Source organism: Lissotriton helveticus, chromosome 8, assembly GCF_964261635.1.
Source record: "Lissotriton helveticus chromosome 8, aLisHel1.1, whole genome shotgun sequence".
Classification (NCBI taxonomy): Eukaryota; Metazoa; Chordata; class Amphibia; order Caudata; family Salamandridae; genus Lissotriton; species Lissotriton helveticus.
The window spans coordinates 951,304,249-951,327,066 of record NC_136069.1 but is presented as its reverse complement, the minus strand read 5'-3'; the positions used below and the strand labels follow the sequence as shown (position 1 = coordinate 951,327,066).

Genomic DNA, 22,818 nt, shown 5'->3' with positions numbered 1-22,818 from the left:
AACTAACCAGAGCCTCAGCATCACAAAATGGATGCTACTGCCACAGACACAAGTCTGGCCTCCTGCTGCTGACCGAAACTCCGGCAGGGGAGGCCTGGACACAGGAGGTGCTAACACCACCCCAGACAGGAGATAGTGGATTGAGGCAGGGAGGGCGAGTGAAACTAGACACTGCCTGGGCACACAAGGTGTCCCATGCATAGCCCAGTTCAAACCGGTGCTGGGGCACTCCAGCCCCAGCTCTGGCACGAAACGGGACAAAGGGAAAGGGGTGTAACCACCCCCTTCCTGGGTCCCACCCATAGGAGGGACCTAGCAGGTAATCCAGCCCCTTGATTTCCAATAAAGTTAGGAGCTGTGTCCATAGACTTTAGATAATCTTGACTGAAACTTTGAAACGAAACTCTGGACCCTTCGACACCCTACTCGACGTAGAAGACTGAAGAATCTCCCTTGTGGTCAAGGAGTAACCACCCTGTGCAAACAGGCACCATCAAGCGCTCCAAGGTTTGCTTTGCCTCTGCTCCCGCCGGAGCTCGAGCGACAGAGATCGACAAGAACCAAACTCCCAGACTTCCAACAGCCCGATCCACAGCAAAGCTGAGACCCGTGGAGGCGACGTGAGATGTGGGACCGGCCATCTTGAAAAGCCAGCGAAGTGCTTCTTGTGCAGCTCCCGAGGCACCCTTGAAGCTGTGCATTGGGGATTGAGAAGCCCCAGCCCCGAGGAGCTCTTGCACCAAAGATCACCTCTCCATACTCACCGAGTGCTGCGTGGGGCCCTTTTGCATTTTCCTGCTCGACGCGTCTGTCCGGCTAGTGGCCTCTGTGACGACGATCCTACGAATTTACACTGCTGGTCTGGTTGCTCCAGACTGGCCCTCGCTCCCCTGAAAAGGAGCGGCCCCTCAGACCTTGCTGGTCCGAGTAAGAAGCCATCTTCGATTCCTGCGTGGGTTGCATTTGCCAAGGCCTGTTGACTCCAATCCGGAAGCCGACACCGCCGACAGCGAGAGCCTTCGTGGGACAGTCCGTGTCCACCTCCTGGTCATCGTCGATACCTCCTAATCCACGTGGCAGCGGAGACAAGCTTCTCGACAACCACCTGTTTGCGCCAGACATCGCCTGGTTCCTTCCTGGTTCCATCCTGGTCACTGTCTAGTGACCCAGACTCTGTCCCCTCTGCTTTCAGGTAATCTACATCTTCGATCCACCCTTGGATCCAACCTGACTCTTCTCTCCTGGCCGCCTGCAGCATCTTTACCTCCAGGCTCCATAGAACTCCACGAAGAAACCAGACGCACTTTGACACCTATGCACCCGCTTCCTGTGGGTGAGGTAACAAGAGTACTCCGGTGCTCCTGTAGTGGTTTACACCTCTAGTGTCCTAGTTTAAAGTGGTTATGTTCTAGTCCAGTCGGAAGAATTCTAAATCTGCAACTTTCTAACTTTTACGCACCATTGACTTCTATGGTGCACGCGTGTGCCTTTAGACACTGCACCCGTATCCTGTGGGCCTCCCACGTCCTAACTGCTGTTAGTCCAGTTTAGCCCCAGCGATTCCCAAGGCCCTAGGCCTTACCATTGTTCGTGACGTGGTTCTTATACCACTATTTTAGTATATGGTTTAAGGGGCCACCGGGCCTATCCATATTTGTGCAACTTTTGTATGTTATTCAGTGCTTTTGTTTAAACGCTTGTGCCTCTGTCCTCATAAAGAGTACAGAGGATTATTCTAGTAATAAATATATATATTTTTATAATATATAACTTGTGTGGTGTCCTTTCATTTGGTATTAAAAGGATTGCATATGGTAAAACAGCTGGCTTCACATGCCCTCTTGAGTTAAGCCTAAGACTGCTTATGTCCATGCTACCTCTAGGATAGCTTGTCTATAAGGTTGACTTACAACCAATCACCATAAGGGTTGTTTGGACTGGTACAAGGTTCTCACTAGAATAGTGAACATCATACACCAGGCCAACTTCTCACAGTTAGGAGGAAGGGCTTTCAGCGTGGCTGGTGCCCGTCTGGGGAATGAACTTCCCCAGAGCCTTAAACAAGTCAACTCCCTGCTAGAGTTTTGCAGGAACCTAAAAACCTGGCTCTATCCCAAGTCCCTGTTCCTCTTTTTTCTCTCTGCTACGACCTGCTTCCACTCTGGTCATATCATATTAGTCTGAAGCGCCAGGATACCCGTATGGTGACAGTATGTGCTATATAAGCTCAAAAATCAATCAATCATTTTCTTCAAAGAAGTCTTTCCAGTCACAAGGTAGGGGACTCCTCCTTTCGGTAATAATGCACATGGGCATCGACTCCATTTGTTAGACTGTATTCCCACAAAGGGTGATAAGGGAGTTTATAAGAGTAGTAAAAGGAGATGTCCATGAGTGCATGTATCCAAGTAAGATTTTACAGCAACAGGTACAGGTACCCGGGGAGGTGGCTGGGCTCATATGACTATACAGCTCTATATGCCAAGAACAGATGTATACTGGGTAAGTAGTATTTTCCGTTCAAGGTATATGAGCTGTAGATCATATGCTATGCATAGGCTATACAGCAGTTATTTCCCAAAGCAGTGGCTAACCTGTATCCGTTGCAGTGGTTTGAAATAATGTCCGTAAAACTGCCTGGCCCACTCTATCCTGTTGTCTTGCTAACATATCAACACAATAGTGTTTTGTGAATGTGTGAGGTGTGGACCATGTTGCAGCTTTGCATATGTCATCTATGGTTCTATTTCCTAAGAATGCCATAGAAGGCCGTAGTTTAAGTGTAGAATGTGCTCTAGGGGGAACTGTTAATGTTCGTTTTTCTTTTGAATAGCATATTTGAATGCATTTAGCTATCGACCTTGCAATACCCAATTTTGATATTGGATTGCCTTTATGTGGTGGAGCAAAAGCAACAATAAGTTGCTTAGTCTTTCTAAAAGATTTTGTTTTTTCAATGTAATATAGTAACGCTTTTTTTTACATCTTAGAGCACGTTCTGCCAAAGAATCTGGTTGAGGGAAGAACACAGGAAACTCAACAGATTGGTTGCTATGAAAGGCAGAAATTACTTCAGGTAGAAATTTGGGGTTAGTCATAAGAACCACTTTGTTTTGATTAATTTGTAAAAATGTTTCTTCTACTGTCAGTGCCTAAAGCTCACCCACTCTCCTCAGAGATGTGATAGCTATGAGGAAAGCTACTTTCCAAGTGAAAAATTGCAGTTCACATCTATGCAATGGCTCAAAAGGAGGACCCGTGAGTCTTGTAAGGATGATGTTAAGATTCCACACAGGAGCAGGTGGAAGTCTGGGAGGAACAACTTTTGAGTCCTTCCATGAAAGCCTTAATAGCAGGCACTCTAAAAAGACAAATGTCTGTTCTGTAGATATGCAGCTATTGCAGCAAGATGTAAGGGTATTGATTTATACGCTAAATTGGAGCGGAGTCGATGTAATAGGTAACACATTATGTTTTGGATTGAAGCGTCAAGCGGATTTATTGGATTGTTATTACAGTAAATCACAAACCGCTTCCATTTTGCTGCATAGCATGCCCTTGTGGTAGGGTGTTTAGCCTCTTTGATATTCATGCAATCTGGGAAAGATTGAGGTAGCCCAACTCTAAGATTTCAGGTGCCAGATCGCAAGGTTGAGATGACTGGGATCTGGGTGCCTTATCCCTCCATGGTGGTGAACGAGATCGGGAGTGAGATGGAGTTTTCGGTGGGGAACTACTGACAACTCCAAGACGGTTGTGAACCAGGGTTGACTGGCCCATGTGGAAGAAACTAGGATTAGTGTCAGAGTGCTGTTTGGGCTTCCGAACCACTAATGGAACGAGTGGGAGAGGCAATAAAGTGTAAGCAAATATCCCTGACCAGTTCATCCATAGTGCATTGCCTTTGGATAATGGGTGTGGAACCCTGGATGCGAAGTTTGGGCGTTTTGCGTTTAAGTGAGTGGCAAACAGATCTATGTCTGGAAAGCCCCACCTTTGAAAGAAAGGGAGGAGAATCTGAGGGTGCAGTTCAGATTTGTGGATCTGTTGTTGCTGATGACTGATCAGGCCTGCAATGTGGTTGTTTACTCCTGGACGTTGTTCCGCAAGGAGATATATTTTGTGCGGTATGGCCCATCTCCGGATGCTCGGAGCAAACTGTGATCAGGAGAGAGTGTGTCCCTACTAGATGAAGTTGAAAAACTTTTAATGCTAGAAAAATTGCTAGCAGTTCTAGATTGTTTATGTGGAGTTGCTTTTGTTGGAGTCCACATGCCCAGAATGGTATGTTTTAGCAGATGAGCTCCCCAACGGGTGAGCGAAGCGTCTGCTGTAAGCACTATCTGTGGAACTGGGTCAACGAATGGCATTCCCTTGGAAAGGATTTTTGTATTCCACCGCTGCAGAGAGTGATGAGTGAGGCCGTCTACCAACTCTAGATCTGATAACTGACCATGAGCCCGGTTCCACTGACTGAAGGATAAATGTCCGAATTTCCCCCTCATTATAGGCCCGTACGTATATATATATTTGTTAGCATGATGTATCTATATAGTTAGCCTGTTTGTATGATGAATATATTGATTAGTTAGCTTTGTATGGGAAAATACACATTCGCGTGTATTCCATGTTAGTTAGTCAGTGGAAGAGCCAACTCCATTTTGTGGTCTTAGCTCGACTTCAGGCCAGGAACACGTGACTTTCTGCCCAGTAAGCAAAATCCCCGGCTTTGAGTTACAGAAAGGCAGCTGTAGATGGGTTGCTTCTTCTCTGCGTTAGAACCTTCAAGGTTGCGAGTGGGTGCGAGCCTGATAAGCACATTCCTGGAGGTGCCATGCGAGTCCTCCCGAGCGTTAGGCAGAAGGGAGTCAACTTCTTTGACCTTGCTATAATGAACCGCCTGTACCAACTTGTATTTTTCCTTTCTAGGGGAATGGCTTGAGACTGTAACAGTATATATGTTGTCCCCTGATTATGTGCCAGTAGTCTTCTCTGCGAGCCTCGAGGGGTGAGGTTGAGAGAGGCTCCACTTCAAAGTGCTTTGTATAATAAACGATTGAACTTTCTTCACTGCCAACTGACTGATTATTGGTAATTGGTATTGGGGGGCTATTGATAAGTCTAGCTCCATAAGTTATTTAGTTTATCGGTACATCATGACGTGCTAGGCATTCCTGGAGGGGACGCAATTGGAGTCTAGCGTAAGGAACGATTAAAATGCAAGACACCATCATTCCTATCAATTGCAAGAACAGTCGAGCTGGTAACGAGTGTTGTGACTGAAACAGACATTAGAATCAGCATGTTGAGGATTCTGGGCTGGGACACGCTAGAGCTTTTTGAGTGTCTTTTGTGGCTTGTAGATACAGTTGTGTATTAGATGGTTGGAGAGGAGACTTGGAGAGATTCACAGTAAACCCAAGCTCATGAAGCAATTGGACTGTTCTTTGACTGTTGCATAGGCAGCTTTGCAGCGAGCTGGCTTTTATGAGCCAGTCATCTAGGTAAGGGAAGACGCGAATGTGCAGTCTTCTTAGATGAGCCGCACATACTGCCAGGCATTTGGTGAAAACCCTGGGTGCAGTAGTTACTCCAAATGGGAGGACCTTGAATTGATAATGTTGGCCGTCTACCAGAAACCAGAGGTATTTCCGGTGAGCAGGGTGAATAGGAATATGGAGATAGGCGTCCTTTAAGTCCAGAGTGGACAGAAAGTTGCCTTGCTGAAGGAGTGGGAGCACTTGTTGGAGTGTGATCATGTGAAAGTGGTCCGACTGAATGTATAGATTTAGTTCCGAGGTCTAGTATGGGCCTGAGAGAGCAGCCTTTTTGGGAATTAAAAAATACAGGGAATATACTCGGGTCCCCTGATATTGTAATGGGACTGGTTCTATAGCGTGTTTTTCCAAGTGAGAGAGAACTTCTTGCTTTAGAAGGGTAAGATGTTCTGGTGACATTGCATGTGATCTTGGAAGAATATCTGGGGTAGTGTGTGTAAGCTACAGGCAGTAACCATATTGGATAATTTGTAGTACCCACTTGTCTGAGGTGAATGAATTAGCAGACAGGTAGGAATTGAAAGAGACGCCCCCGACATGAGTGGAATGATCGGGGGTAACGGAAGGAAGTCACTGTTTGTTTGCAGGGGAAGTGCGTGTGGAATTGCCTCGGCCTCTTCCCTTACTGTTGTTTCCTCTGAAACCACCTCTAAAAATACCTCTTGAAGAGGGGCATTGGCTGTGGCCTTTGTAAGAGGAGGGGTTTTCGGTGGATACATTTTTGGAACCACCCCTATAAAAGGAGCGGCGAAAGGAACCCTAGTGGCAGGCAATTGCAAAGCCTCCATGGACTTTGCGACCTTCGTGTCTTTTTTCATCTTCTCCAGCAAGGTATCGACCGTTGGACCAAAGAGATGTTCTTTGTCGAATGGTTGGTCGAGTATGGAGGTTTGCACCTCAGGCTTGAACACTGAGATTCTCAATCAAGCATGTTTACGTAGGAGTACACTGGTGTTTATTGTACGAGCTGCTGTATCTGCTGCATCCAGGGTACACCTGATTGAGGTATTAATTATATGTTTACCTTCTTGGATAAAGTCAATAGTCTTAGTTTTGTGTTTGTCAGGTAAAAATTGCATGAGTTTTTCTAACTCATCCTAATGAGCCCTATCATAGCAAGCCAACAGAGCTTGAGCATTGGCAATGCGCCAGTGATTAGCAGCTTGTGAAGCCACTCTTGACTGAGGGATCAAGAAGCTTAGTCTCCTTATCAGGAGAAGGAGCCTCACCTGTGGTTTGGGAGTTAGCTCTCTTGCGAGCGTCGGATACCACCAGAGAGTTTAAGGGCAACTGACCTCTGATGTAAACAGGGTCGGTGGGTGAAGCTTTATATTTTTTCTCCACTCTAGGTGTAATTATTCTTATCCTTACAGGATATTTAAATATCTCGTCAGTGTGTTTCAACATACCCTTTAGCATAGGTACGGGACGAGTGGCTCTCTGAGAGGAACTAAGTGTCTCAAACGGGAAATCCTCTTTTAAAGGCTCTTTATGCAACTCCACCCATGATATTGAGCAGCCCTGTTAAGGAGTTCAATGTACCCAATGTTATCGGCAGGGAGGGAGGGTCTAGACAGATACAAATAAGGGTCATTATCTGGGCTTGGGTCAGTGTGATAATCCTCCCAAGGGTCAATGTCCTTCGGCCTATCCGGATCTTCATCCTCATCCCCGTCATCCTGTGGGTCAGGTGTAAGTGGAGGTGGTGTTGAATTTTATGGTGTATTAAGTAAATTGAGATCAGTGGGAGAAGGAGGAGGAATGTAAGGTGGAGAAGGGTTAGTGCCCAAACTTTTGCTTTTGAGAGGAATGTTGTAGTCCTCTGGCTACTCCACTGGCTGGTCTGGCTTCCGTTTTTTTGGAAGAGTGGCATGGATATGTCCTGTATCAGGGTTGATCACAAGTTTTTTCTGCTTCGGACCGAAGGCGGGGCATCAGGTTGAGGCTCTTTAGACAGTGTGTCTTTATCTTTAGTTGGTTGTTTCGGCGTTGAATATTTCGGCTCAGAGCCTTGTTGCGTCTTAGTTTTTTCGGCTCTGAGCCTTTCAGTGTCGAAGGTACAGTCTTCGGCAACCGAGGAATTGTGACCGTCACATGCTTAGATTTGGATTTCAGTGCCGAAGGTGTTTTTTCGGCACCGGAGTGGTGCCGGCTTCTCTTTGTTTCAGAGTTGGGCCCAAGGGCGGGGCATCGGAAACCTTTTGTCGGTGCCGACCTTGGCCAGAAGGCAGAGGAGAGACTGAGCCTTTATCTTCGGATGTTGAGGGGGCAAAAGGGTGTCTTTACTTACGGTACGTTGACCCGGAGTAACTTGCTCCTCTTCCATGTTGGAATCTTTGGACAGAGAAATGTTTATTTTCTTTGGCTCATTGAGCTTGCTGGCTTGTGTCGGAATCTTCCCCGATTATGTCCAGTGCGGAGACGCTCTGGTGTTGCATCTCGTGGCGTCGAGCCCAACGGTCACAAAGTGTCTTTTTCGATCGAAACGATCTACATGCGTCGCAGTCGTTCTCGTTGAGTTCCAGGGACAGGCAGAGGTTGCACACCGCGCAATTCGGTGCGTGGAAATTTAGCACGACACCTAGGACAGAACTTGAAGGGAGTCCGTTCCATCGACTGCTAGTGCGCTCGGAGCGGGTAGGCCTGACGGCCCGCCACGAGCTTTCCAAACAAAGGTTTTTCGAGGTGAGACGATACGCGACAAATGGAGAACCGCGTTCGATAACAATACCGCCGAGGGTAGGTAATTGCGCGTCGAACGGAACTGAAAAACTGTGCTGAACCGGAATGAAGCAATACACATCCGAACCAGATGGCGGGAAAAAACAATCCAACAATGGAGTTGATGGCCATGCTCACTATTACCGAAAGGAAAGGAAGAGTCACCTACCTTGTGAATGGAAAGACTTTTTCGAAGAAAAACAAAGTGCAAACGTCCGGACCCAACACTAGATGGCGATCTATGCATAGCATATGATCTACATCTCATATGCCTCGAACATGTTGGATCCTTACCCCTCACAGGCCTGGTATGAGCTCCTGAGGGTAAACTAAATACATTTGGTAGATGTTTCAGCAAGAGATGGAATTGGAAGACTTTAAGCCCTGTGCCAGTGCCCTGTATGAGGCCACAAAAGAACGGAGCTGTAATGTCTACTGTAACGCCAGTTGGGAAGGCTGCCGCTGCCTGTTGTCTCTCCATCTAGAACAGCCCTAACTTTTCTGAATTGATGAGGAATTTCTTTTGTTGGGTTCAACCCCAAACATGCGGTGGCCTGGCTAACTCTTTCTGCACCAAGTACGCTATTTCCCTAAAGAGTTTTGACTCATCAAATGGCATATCCATTGAGGACGTCTTTCTGTTACCCAAAAATCCAACCGACCTCATCCATACATGCTACCTAAACACAACACAGGTATTCAGAGTCCTAGCAATGCGGTCAGTAGTATCCACGTGTGCACGGATTGCATACTTTGCAGCATACTGTCAAACAAGTATTTTCTGAGCCAAAGAAGCTTGGAGGTCCTCTGGTACTGCAGGCAAGATCTCACAAGCAATGTCCCAGAGTGCATTTGTATACATGCTCAGTAAACAAACTACTTTTATTAACAAATAGGCCAGACTAGTAGAAAAAAACATTTTACCAAATGAGTACATTCTTTTGGATTCTCTATCTGGGGGGTTGCGTGGGAAGGAATTGGGATTCATCTTGCTAGTCAACTTAGTCAGGAGGCCCTGATAATCAGGCATAGGTCTATAACACCGTGCTACTGGCTGGCTTGAATGCATGGACCATGTAGCCATCAAAGTATCAGTGAAGGCATCATTAAATGGTAACGAGGGCTAAGATGTTGTCCATGATTGGATACTTTCCGTAACAACTTTTTTTTTCTATTCAATGGAGGGCTATTGCAGATATTGCACTATAGCTACCATCCAGACCTCTGAGGCAAACAAGGAACTTTATTTTGTTGGTGGCCCATGTGGAATGTCAAGCTCTAGTTCAGGGAAGTTGTCTAGGCCATGGTATGTTGTAAGTTTAAGTACAGTGCATCCTTAGCATGGTGAGGAGGAAGTAACCCTTCCTTCTCCTCAGTGCCCTATGGGACCCTAAGTGTTTCTTGTATAGGGTCAGAGCGAAAAAAGAAAATTGAGCATTATCCAAAAGTTGCATTGTGGTGGAAACGTTAGATTACAGTGAGGCTGTATAAAACCCAGGTAAGCTTTTTTGATCTCATCAGTCCTGCTTCAGTCATAATGGGCATTAGCACCAGGCCTTGTATCGGTGCTGTTGGACTTGCTATGGGTGTGGGTCTTGGGGCCAGAATGGAACCCTGTACCAGGACTTGGATCACAAAGTGAATTGTTCATGGGAATGGCCTTGTGACCAGGACAGAGCCTGTAACTTGGACCAGGCACAAGATCTGTACTTTGAGACCTCTTGTGTCTGGTGATATAGAGAACCGCACCTCCCATTCATGAATTACCCTTGAGTGCATGAGTACACACTTGTCACATAACTCAGATTAGTGACTAGAGCTCAGGCAACAAAGATGCACTTCAAGCAGGTCAGTGACCAACATCTGCTTTCAGCAGTCTCTGCACATTTTGAAGCCTGTAGTTTTTGGAGGGACATGGTTCCTAGTAAACTGTCAAGCACATTTTGAAAATCATCTGAGGACTAACTAAAGTTGGGAGAAGAGCTCCAGATCCACTTCAGAAAGCGGAGAAAAAAAGGAACTGAAATCTGTACGTAGCTGTGACTTGTATGCAGCTCTGCTCCGCCACTCCATGGAAGCTGGGCAGAGCTGCACAACACCACCTGGTGGCATTTAGAAGCACTGCTGTTAAAAGTTCCCCCACTCCAGTCTGGTGTCTGTCAATATTCACAAGTTAAGAAATCTGCATTATGAAGTATTCATCAGAAAAAGTGTTAGCCGCCTTCTAGCCTTCTTGCTGGTCATCCTAGTCTGTGTGGATTGTGCTTGGTTAAAAAAAGGACTGACAGACATATCTGGTGACTACCCAGCTAGAAATTGCATTGACATATGATGAACTCACTTGAGCAGGATATATTATTCTTGTACTGTTGCAGGGATTCTGCACATACACAGAACTATGGCAAGGAATATGGGACCTCGGTGTATAGGGGCTCAGCCTTCCCACCACCTTCGTGCCCACGAACCCAGGACCCACTAGCTATGGTTTCTTACTTGCTCTACTACACATTCATGAAAAAAATGATTAAACACCCCAGAACACAACACTCCAGGATCTCTCAGGAATAGCGGTAAAAAGACACCTTTTATTTTAACTATCGTGCTCTAAAACGCAGTATACGAGCCACAACCAGCAGAAAAATGCATAAAAGTAACAATTAGCATTACAGCAAGGCCATATATCATTAAGGGAGATATCATATAAAAACAGTGGATAAATGACTACAAGGCCTAACCACCCTCCCCTTGGTAAGAATAAGTATTTATATAATAGAAGAAGGGCTTGGTCAGCAGACCCCATACCTTAGTGCCTGGATGGTATATCTGCATCATAGGAACTGCATGGCTTTTCTCCCTGAAAAGCTCCCTATCCAAGTGTGTGTTACCTAAACATGTATCCCCGCAATATCAAAGTACGAGCTTACAGCAGCATTAGCATGTTTTGTCTAGGTGCTAGGGACTGACAAGAACAGAATAACGAGGGGCATTGTTTATCGACCTTGCTCACAATGTTCAGACTAAACTCCAAGAACAGAGGCAGAGAACGAACAAAGCAGATGGTTCTCATGTGAAGAACAAGTTACTTACCTTCGGTGACTATGTATCTAGTAGAGTCGATTCTAGCCGCAGACTGCATAATGTAGAATTATCCTCAGGTGTGTGGATCCGGAAAACTTTTTGCCACAGCATCCCTGCGCGCCGGGGGACAGCTCCGCCCAGGCATTGGCCGCGTACGTGACGTCAGCGAGGTCACTTAAGTCCCACCCCGGCGAGCCTACGTCAGTTTTCTAAGGAGAACTTTTCCGCGCCAAAACGCGGAGCCAGCAGGCAAAACTGTGAGTATAGGAACAGTGTGCTTAAGAGCAGAAAAAATTAAAAAGGAATGGTGTGGAACAACACCATAAAGAGCAGTGTCAGGCACTGCAGTTCCCAAAGGCAGGGAAAAGAATAAAGAACAGAGCCCAGCCCTGAGCAGCAACCCTGCCAGTACGGAGATAGACCCCCTTGGAGACAAAGAACGCATGTAAAGAATGCCATAACATGTAGCAGGACTATAACCCCAACCACGAACAATGAAGGGGAACCAGTCCGGGACAAACCAGGAATGGCAAAACTCCAAGACAGCCCCATCAGTGTGAGACAACGCTCATAAGGAACAAGGGCAGAGGCACAGCCAAAAGACCCCAACCTAGAGGATAGCAGAGGATCTAGAACCCTAGTAATAAAGGGAAAGGAGGGGGAGAGGGGGGGGAGGCGGGGTGGAAGGTAGGCCCCAACCTGGAGCTACCAGAGCATAAGGGCTCCGAAGTACCTATAAACCTATCCTCCAATATGTCAAAAGGAAAGGAAAGGGGACAAATAAACAGGACGAACATCCCGTCAAAAAGGAGGGAAGAATGTACTCATAGAAGACACAGCCGCCCACAGGGAGGCGAGTGCAGAAGACCAAGCCAACAGTCCTCGCAGAACGGGGAGGAAGGGTGGACCGTGAAGGAATCTGCAGCTAGCACCTGGCTCTACCAGATACATCGCTATCGAAGGTAAGTAACTCGTACATCTGATAGAGACTACTAGTCGCAGATTCCTTAACATCGAATAGATACCCTAGCCATACCCAGAGGGAAGGAGGGTCTGCAAGAGGACCCCACCCACCTGGACATAACAGAGTCCCACAGGGGACAGTTCAAGCGGAGAGGGCGAGGAGCCCCGTCCCCCTAGGCAAAGGGAACCCCTACACTTAGAGGACCACCGACCCCAGGGGGGATGCAAGAAGACAATAAAAGCGGTAGCCCGTCAACACTTAGAGTAAAAGAGGGCAAGGCGAAAGGAGGCCAACGCACCCCACGCCCATACAAGGCAACAGAACCGCCATCCAGGGCCAAGGCAGTAAGAGGAGCACCGAGGAGGAAGAACAACCTAGAGACTCCAAGGAGAAGAGGAAGAGAAAAGGCAAGCCCCCCCACCGGGAACACACCCAGTGAAGAGGGAAGCCAAGCCTATCACAGCTAGAAGTCAATAGACAAGACAGAATGGCGCCGCCAGCAATAAGCAGGCGGAAGCAGACAGGGAAGCCCGTGGGCACCCAGGATGAACCATCCAATGCTTCGCAGGGACAGACTGCGCCAGAAAGGGGGCAAGAACACAAGAACCATCTCATCCCCAGGGAGGAGAGGTAGAACTGAATGCAGGGCCCACTGGAAGAAGCGGACAAGGCAAGGATGACTGTCCCACTAAAGCGCCATGAAGGCACAATGGTGCAGAAAGGCAGTAGGTCGGCACCGTTAAGCACAGCAGACGCCAAGAGCACCACGGAAGGATGCACTCAGGGTAAGCCAGATGTCAGCCGAAGACAGAGAGCAAGGTGGCGAAGAAGGGTCCAGACACGCTCCAGGGAGGAGTCCGCACACACAGCCCAAAATGAAGTGGAACCAGACAGAGCCAAGACGCCAGGCCGCCGACAGCAGGACAGACCAGGCGAACAGCGCAGTGACCCCAGAGAACGACACCCCGGGCGCAACTCCAGCCATTCCAAGCCCTCAGCAAGAGGATTGCATCCGCAACATACCGTAACGTCACGGAGAACAGAGGCCAGAAGGCGACCACAGCTCCCCCAGTGCATGACAGAGCTATATAACCGCTACCACTGCCCCATATAGGGCATGTTGCGTCCCAAGACATGGGAACCTCTTAGGAAAAACTTCTGCAGCAGAGGACAACGGAAAATACCTGCGGAAAAACCTGCAGAAGGCTTGTCAAGCAGCCAAAGAGGAAAAACAGAAGGCCTAGTCTCAGGGCCAGCATGGTGTAGAAACACAAAGCAAAAACACAGTCAAGAAGGGCCGGTCAGCAGCCAACAGAACCACAGCCCCAACAAGGAGGACTCAAATGCACATGAAGCGCACAGAACAACTGGGGCGACCCGCCCCAACGGAAGAACACCTCCCAAAAACCAGATAAACTCACTGAGGGGCAGAAGGAGGAGACCGAAGCCCCGCCAAGAATCTCTGAATGGCCAAGTCCGCAGGGGCGTGGAACAAAAGAGCGCCATCGAAAGAAAGGTCCACAAGCCGTTCCCGAACGTTCTCTGGGAACACACTGCCGCGAAGCCAAGCATGGCGACGAAGTGCAACCGAAGAAGCCATGGCACGACCGAGCACCTCCGAGATGTCGCGAGCGGAGCGAAGAATAAACGCCGCCAGCTCCAGGCCCATTCAAGACATGGTGCCTCAAATCAACACAGGCACCCTCCTGAGAAGCGGCAGACATAAGGGACACCGCCAACTCCCACAAGCAAGAAGTGGCCCTAGCCAGAACACACAGAGTGTTAAGAGCCCTCAGAGGCACACTGGTAGAGGTGAACATATTGAGCCCCCAGGAGTCCAGCCAGCGGGCCTCCAGTGACGGGGGAGACAACAGCGGCGGCAGAGAGGGAAAGGCATTCTGCCAAAGAGGGCCTCTGGTAGAGGGGTGGAGGGAAAGACACCAGATCACACAGCGCCGGATGGTGGTGGTGCAGAAGGTGTTGGGGCACGGGGTCCCCCGTGCCGGGAAGGCCCCAAGTCCCCAATAGAGAAGAATGGAGCGAATCTTCAAAGGGAAGCAGCAGCTCCCTATCACCAGAGCCCTGATGGACAACCTCCAGTAGATGATCCGCGTGGAAATGGGCAGCTGGATCACCCATGTGCAAAATTCCCACAGCTGTGGAACAGCGCGAGCGAAGGCCGCACCAGCCTCTGTAGGGCCCTGCGGTGAGGAAAGCAACTCCTCAGTAGGCGCCGGCTGCAAGCTAAGGCGGCCAAAGCACACCGGGGGAAGCAAGGGCCAGGTTAGGAAGGAGGGAGAGGGACAGATGAGTGGGGGACCTGCGGCTCCTCAGACGGCAAGGAGCCGTCCTTAGATGACGCTGTGGAAAAAGCCACGACGCATCGGCCCGGCTCCGGTGAGGATGACACCAGCAAAGGTTGAACCTCTGAAGAGGTGTCCCGAGGACGAGTCAACTGCCCAACGTCTGCCTGGTGCCGTAGAGTCCGCAATCTGAGGCAGGACATAGTAGTCAGACGCCAGGGAAGACGCCGGAACGACCTCCGCCACAGCGCTCAGCGCAGCAGACCGGGGCTGGGCCAGAGCAGGAGCAGAGGGAATGGTGCCGGAAAGGCGTCGACCAGACCGACGAGGCAGCCGCCAGCGTGGAGGGGTGAGAGGAACCAGGGGAAGAACAAGGGGTCCCCCGCCAATCTAGGCCCGTTACTGGATGAGAAGGGCCCTCCGCCAGCCCTTGTGGTGCTGCCAGGGCCAGCAGCCGCCGGCACCAAGCGGCATCACCTCGGACGAGGCAACTGCCTGTCCAGAGGACCGAGTGGCATTCGGGGTACGACCAGAGTCTTGGGAACCTCCTGCGACACCACAGGGACTCCCGCGGGAGTTTGTGGCGAAGCAGAGGCGCCGTGGGCCGAAGGAGGGACCCCCGAAGGGCCGCACCCCAGCGGCACCACATCCTCCGAGCCTGGATCCGAACCAGTCGGTGCAGGGGCCAGAGCACCTGCCAACGGCGCGGATGGCCCCGCACACTGCAAGGGATCCGCTGACGTCCCAGGGTGGGAAAAAGGAGGAGGAGAAGCCAGCGAGGCCTGCAAAGCCACCGCATATGTCTCCGTCTGGGCTCAAGTCGCCCCCGCACCGTGAAACGGCAGATAGGGGGACGACACACGGGGCAGCACCACCCGCAGAGAGCCCGGGCCTCCAAGAAGCAGAGAACCAGCCCTCGGGGACAAACTGCGACACTTACCGACAGGTGAGCGACGCTCTTGCGACCTAGGAGAGGGACGATGTCTAAGACGGAGGCGACTGTCTCGAAAACCCACCACAGGGGTCGGGCGTGGCGACGACACCGACCTGGACATGCGATCTGAGAGAAGATTCAACTGGCGCTCCCGCCAGGACTTCGGTTTCATCCGCTGGCATACCTCACAATCAGTGGATTCGTGGTGTTCCCCCAAACACCACATGCAGATGAGGTGAGGATCCGTCGCCGACATCAGGCATCCACAAGACGAGCACGTCTTAAAGCCCAAAGGCATTTGCACACTGTTCCCATACACACAATAGCGAAAGGGAAAGGCCAGAACAGGCCTGGAGCACGATCCGGATCCGCGTTGCACGCGGAAAAGGAAAAAGCTGACGTAGGCGCGCAGGGATGATGTGCTAAAAAGTTTTCCGGTTCCAGTCTCACGCCTGGGGATAATTCTACGTTAAGGAATATGTGGCTAGTAGTCCCTATTAGATATATCTGTAAGAAACATAGGTTAGTTATAGATTTCTTGCCTTAGAATAGATACCTCAGCAATCCCAACCCCGGAGGTGGGTCTGCGAACCAAGATCACACCAGAAAGTCCTGGAGTACAGAACAGCCAAAGAAGCAGTCTCTCCGGACTGGGCTGTCAAGGCAGTAGTGTTTTGTAAATGTGTGCAACAAAGCCCACGTAGCTGCCTTACAGATGTAATTTAGAGAAACTCCTCGTCCCAAAGCAGTAGTTGCTGTTGTCGCCCTGGTGGAATGGGTGCACAGCCCTACTGAAGGCTCCTTCTTTGCAAGAGAATAGCAGGCTTTGATACACAATGTGAGAAGTTGGCCTGGTATATGATGATCACTATTCTAGTGATCACCTTGCACCAGTCCAAACAACCCTTATGGTGATGGTTGTAAGTCAACCTTATAGACCAGCTATCCTAGTGGTAGCGTGGACAGAACAGTCTTAGGCTAAAAGACTCATGAGGGCGTGTAAAGCCAGCTGTTTTACCATATGTAACCCCTTGAATATCAAATGAAAGGACACCACAGGATATATATAAAATATATATGAATTTATTTACTAACACACTCCTCTGAACTCTTTATGAGATCAGAGGCAAAAGCACATAACAAGATACTTAGTCAGAATACGTTAAGTTGCACAATTTACGGTTAGGCCCTAGGGGCGAAGCAAACCATATATTAAGAAAGTGGTATAAGTACCACGTCACGAGAAAAGGAAAGGCCTAGGGCATCGCTGGGGCTACACTATCTGAACCTTAGTTTAGAAGTAGGAGGGCCACAGGCGGCGTGTGCAGTGTCTTTACACACACGCATGAGTCAATGCAAAGTCAATGGGAACTTAAAAGTTAGATTTAGAAGGATTTAGGACACTTCCGGTTTAGCTAGGAGGAAACAACTAAAAACCTAGACACTTGGATAGTCAATACCCTTGGGAGCACCGAAGTACTCGTGTTACCTCACCCACAGACGGCGGGTGCGTAGGTGTGAAGATGTGTCGGGTTTCTTCGTTGAGTCCTATGGAGCCTTTGAAGAAAGATGCTGCAGGCGACCAGGAGGAAGATGTCCAGGTGAATCGAAGATGAAGAGGACCTGAAAGCAGAAGAGACAGAGTCTGAGTCACTAGTCAGTGACCAGGTGGAACCAGGAAGGAACCAGACGACGTTGAGGAGCAATCAGGCGCTGTCTTGATGCTTGTCTCTTCAGCCACGCAGACCAGGAGGCGTCGACGACGACCAGGTGCTGGAGAGGAGCTTTCCCACGAAGGTTCTCGCAGATGGAGGGGTCGCCTTCCGAATTGGAGTCAACGAGCCTTGGCAAAGGCAACCCAAGCAGGATTCAAAGAAGGCTTCTGGTGCAGAGCAGCAAGATCTGAGGTGCTTCACCTTTGCAGGGAGGCAGGGGCCAGTCTGGAGCAACCAGACCAGCGATGTGATTCGAAAGGATTGTCGTCACAGAGGCTACTAGCCAACGGGCCAACAACCGGACAACGCGTCGAGCAGACCACAAGCAGAAGGGCCCCACGCAGAACTCGTGGAGTGTGGAGGGCTGATCTTCGGTGCAGGTGGAGCTCGGGTTCGGGGTTTCTCAGTCCCCAGTGCACAGCTTCGAGGATGCCTCAGGAGCTGCACAGTTAGCAAGTTGCAGGCTTTCCATGATGTCCGGTCCCACGTGTCTCGTCGCCTCCACGGATCTCAGCTATGCTGCAGTCGTGAAGAGAGGGTCAGAGAGGTCTGGAAGTCTGGGTCTTGTCAGGCTCTGTGCTCGGGTTCCGGCGGGAACGTCGACAAAGCAAGCCGTTGATTTGCTGGATGGTGCCTGGTTGCCCAGGGTGGTCACTCCTTGGCCACAAGGGAGATTCTTCAGTCTTCAGCAGAATGTCAAAGGTCCAGAGTTTTGTGTCAAGTTTCGGTTCAGGATTAATCTAAAGTCTCAGGACTCAGCTCCTACCTTTATACAACTAAAAGGGGCTGGATTACTTTCTAGGTCCCTCCTATGGGTGGGACCAGGAAGGGGGTTGGTTACACCCCCTTTCCTTTGTCCAGTTTCGCGCCAGAGCTGGGGCTGGAGTGCCCCAGCAACCGGTTTGAACTGGGCTATGCATGGAGCACCTAGTGTGCCCCAGGCAGTGTCTCAATCTATTCAGCCCTCCCTGTCCCAATACACAAAGTCCTTTCTGGGGTGGTGCTCGCACCTCTCCAGGCAGGAAACCTATTGTCCAAACCTCCGTGACTGGAAGGACTCCCAGCAGCAGGAGGTCAGACTTGTGTCTGTGGCAGCAGCATCCATTTTGTGATGCTGGGGCTCTGGTTAACTTTAACCGGGATAGTCAGCAACAACATGTCTTCTCCCTCTAGAAGGGTGGAATGCAACCCCCGTCGCCAGAATTGGCGAGGGGGTCGTATTCCAAAGCGTATGACACCTTACACGACATGTTTGGATAAAGCCAAACCAAAGTTAGCATTTAACAGCGAGGTTCCTAATGCACTTAAGAGTATATGGTATGGCAATATCATAGAACAGCTATAAGGACATGGTTCCGAAAGCTGCAGACAGGCTCAGCTCATGCTAGAGCACCATCTCACACATAACCAGGCACTCTGCCTCCAGGATTGTTAAGGCCTGCCATAGGAGTGACTTATAGGTTACTGTGTGTCTATATACAAGGGTAGATATAGGAATACTATACCTAAGCAAGGGGTGAGTACACGACCTTGCCCCAGCTGAGTGATCAGCCAGTTGTGTCTATTTGAGTGGCCAGCCAGGGGTGGCATAATACATGCAGCAGCCCTTGGTAGGCCTTGGTCCCACCTATGCCCAGAGTACCATGGGTACACTTCTACAGGGGCTGACAAGGTGAACCAATTCACAATGGTGTATGTACCTAGAGTACATGGTGTAAATTTAGAGAGTGCATCTGGGCTGTGAGTCTTATTAGCAGGCCCATAGCCACATCTAAGTCGAAAACCAGTAAAGCAAAAGCAAAAAGTGGGGATGACCATAGGAAGCAGACCCTACTCTCCTACACACAAGACGACCCATCTGGAGATAGTCCGCTTGTGTACGGCCCAACCTTTCTTGGCGCCCATGTAGTCAACAAAGAGCTGGTCATCTACCCGGAACTTTTTTGTGCAATCCAAATAAAAGGAAAGCACACTTTTTGGGTCCAGGCGATGGAGCCTCTCTTCCCCTTTCGAAGGATGTGGAGGGGAAAAGAAGGTGGGCAAAGTGATGGTCTGGCCAATGTGAAATGCACTGACAACTTTGGGAAGGAAGGATGGATGGACGGACGGACGGGTCCTGCGGACCAACTTGTACGGATGTACAGACAGGAAAGAAAGCTTTGATGAAAGAGCCTGGAGCTCACTCGCTCATCTGGCAGGTGTGATGACTACCAGGATTGCAGTCTTAAGTGTCAAAAGCCTCGAAGGACAGTTGTAAAGCAGCTCAAAGGGAGCGCACATTAAATATGTTAAGACCAGATTCAAGTCGCACTGAAGCATAACGAAGGGAATAGGAGCAAGTTATGCCTTTCAAGAAACGACGTACAACTGGGGATGTGAAAAGAGAAGGCTGATCTGGAAGCCAAAGGAAGGCAGAGAAGGCCAAGAGATAGCCTATGATAGTGCCCAGAGCAGAGCCCTGCTGGGCCAAAGAAAGGAGAAACAAGAACACCTCAGAAAGAAGGGCAGAAAGGGGCTCCACAGTCTTTGGTGTGCAGCATGCCACCAATTTGTTCCACTGGCAGGCGTATAACGTCTTAGTGGAGGGACGCCTGGCTGCCAAGGTTACATCACAAACTTCGGGAGGCAGGTCAAACGACGACAACTGCCGCCGCTTAATCTCCACGCAGGGAGGTGGAGGATGGAAAGGTTCGGTGGAGGACAGTTCCCTGCCACTGTGACAGAAGATCGTCCCCAAGAGGCAGTCGGCTCGAGGGCCATGTTTAGCAGCTGGGGATACCAGACTCTTCGTACCCAATCCGGAGCCACCAAAATGACTTGTGCCCGGTCGCGCCTGATCTTCAGCACTCTAGACAGAAGTGGTATCGGCTGAAAGGCGTATAAAAGATCGCAACTCCACTCGTGACAAAAAGCGTCACCTAGCAAGTGCCGCCTTGGAAATTCCAACACACAGAATTGCGTGTTCTCTTCAGTGGAGAATAGATCTAACCAAGGCTCTCCCCACTGTCGAAAGAGACCCTGCACCACCTCAGAGTGCAGACGCCATTCCTGATCCATCATTCACCTGCAGCCGAGTTAGTCTGCCCTGGAGTTCAGTGAACCGTTGACCCAATCCAGGTTCGTGAGCCACAACTGCAGTTGACGTAGTGCCCTCCGCGATCTGGACGCAATCGAACAGATTCCCCTGATGCTGCACCCACTAGATTTTCAGGTACCACTGCAGAGCCCGCATACGCCACCTGGCATGATCGATCAGCAGGATGCAGGAGGCCCAGCATCCTCAGCGTCATCCGGACCGAAACTCGATATTAAGGCTGAACGATCTAAATCATATCGGATATCCCGGACTCGCTGCTCGGGAGGATAGACCCGAAACTGCATGGTGTCCAGAACCGCTCTGAAGAGGAGCTTCTGAGAGGAAATGTGACTTCGGCACATCGATGGTGAACCCCAGTGAATGCAGGACATCGGCTGTAGTCTGGAGGTGGGAGACGACATTCTGGAGCGAATCCGCCTTCAACAGCCAGTCGTCGAGATAGGGAAAGACTGGAACCCCTGATCTGCACAGATGAGCTTCAACCACCGCCATCACTTTCATGAACACCCGAGGGGTGCTGGTAAGGCCAAAGGGAAGCAAAGTAAACTGAAAATGCTCATGGCCTACAGTGAACCGCAGATCACGCCGGTGGGGCGACAGGACGGGGTTGTGGAAATAAGCGTCCTGCAAGTCCAACGCTACCATACAGTCTCCAGGGTTGAGGGCAGACCAGACCTGAGCGAGCATCAACATCTTCAACTTCTCTTTCTGGAGGAAGCAGTTGACGTTCCAGAGATCCACGATAGGACTCCGGCCCTTGTCCTTCTTGGGCACCATAAAGTAGTGGGAATAACAAGCACGACCTACTTCTGGGACAGGAACGCGCTCAATGGCTCCCTTGGCCAAGAGAGCCGCAACTTCCTGTTGGAGAAGGGCCAGGTGATCCTTCGACACGCGATGGAATTGAGGTGGCATGGATGGAGGGGTAGCCTCGATGGGGAGGGAGCCGCAACTTCCTGTTGGAGAAGGGCCAGGTGATCCTCCGACACGCGATGGAATTGAGGTGGCATTGATGGAGGGGTAGCCTCGAAGGGGAGGGAGTAGCCCCTTCAGACTATCTGCAAAACCCACCTGTCCGGCGTGATGGTGCACCAGTAAGGGAGGTGATGTAGGATCCTGCGGCCCACTGGCATTTGATGGGCCTGAAAAGTCGGACTAGGAAGGCTTGGAGGCTGCTGCAGGGGGGGGAGGGGGGGAGGGGGGAGTCGGGGGGAGTCGGGGGGGATGGGGGTTCATGGACTGGTGGGCCCCCAGGCCCCCTGAACCACAACAGTTGTTCCGACGTACCCGGCAGTGCGAAGATTCCTGAAACTTGCTGTGGGCTGTGGCTCTGGGCGGCAAGTAGTGGGGCACCCCTTCCATAGCCACAAAAGGGGCTTAAAGCAGACTGCGCAGGGTGGCTGGAGAGGCCCAAGGACTTGGCCGTAGCCCGTGAGTCCTTGAAAAGCTCTAGAGTGTTGTCCGCTTTGTTGCCAAAAAGACGACTGCCATAAAAAGGCATGTCCATGAGGGTATTCTGGACATCCCAGGCGTGGTAATCGTCCTGGCTAGAGTGTCAGCGGTATCCAGGCCACAACGGATAGTAAACTTCGCCCCATCCCTCCAGGCAGCCATAGCCTGGGAGAGCACTGTCCGGGCCTCCGGACACTGAGGCAGCACCTGCGCAACTGTGTCTCACACAGAGTGGGAATAACGGCCCAATAGACATGCGGTGGTAACCGACCAGAGTGCAAATGTTGGCAGAAGGGAATATATTCTTTCCAAGATAATCTGGCTATTTGGATTCCCTTTCCGGGGGAGCAGTAGGGAACGCGCTCTTGGGAGTGGAGGCTTAGACTACCAAGCTCTCAGGGGTGGGGTGTTGGGAGAGGAAAGTTGGGTCACCCGGAGCCGGGCGGTGGGGTCGGGCAATCATCCTATCGACGGGAGCCACCTTGTTGGGCCTGGACCAGGTGTTCAAAAGGAAGTACATAAGGGCCTCATTAAACGGCAGAAAGGGCTCAGAGGAGCTCGCAGCTCGCTGAAGCACCTCTGTCAGGAGGTTAGTTCGAGGAAGCTCAAGGTTGAGAGCCTCGGCCCCCCTATGCAACACCACTGCTTATGACGCTCCCTCCTCCATAGTCATGGTAGGAGGAGACAACATGCCAACGTCAGGGGAGGTGTCTAGACCACTGGTATCACCCCAGTTCCTCTTTCCAGTCCTGCTCAGAGTCCAGCTGATCAGTCAGAGGGTCACCTGACCCCTCCCTGTTCTGTTAATCCTTTGGGTGCCAATCTGGCCGTAAAGGAACTCCAGGAGTTAACAGGGGCACATAAATCCCGCTAGTCGCCGGATCAGGCGATGCCGGCATCGGGCGTCGACGGTCCAGCTCCACATCAGGACAGCGGCCGAGGTCAACGCTGGCCGGGGTCACGACCGGTATTGTCTGCGGTAGCGTGCCCGAGGAA

The 22,818-nt window shown here is 50.5% G+C and overlaps 1 protein-coding gene across 1 annotated transcript in view; it reads right to left on the bottom strand.

Annotated features, from left to right (window-relative positions):
- POLA1 (DNA polymerase alpha 1, catalytic subunit) overlaps positions 1-22,818 on the bottom strand; it is a 1,864,208-nt gene that overhangs the window by 1,094,040 nt on the left and 747,350 nt on the right. The window lies entirely within an intron of this gene.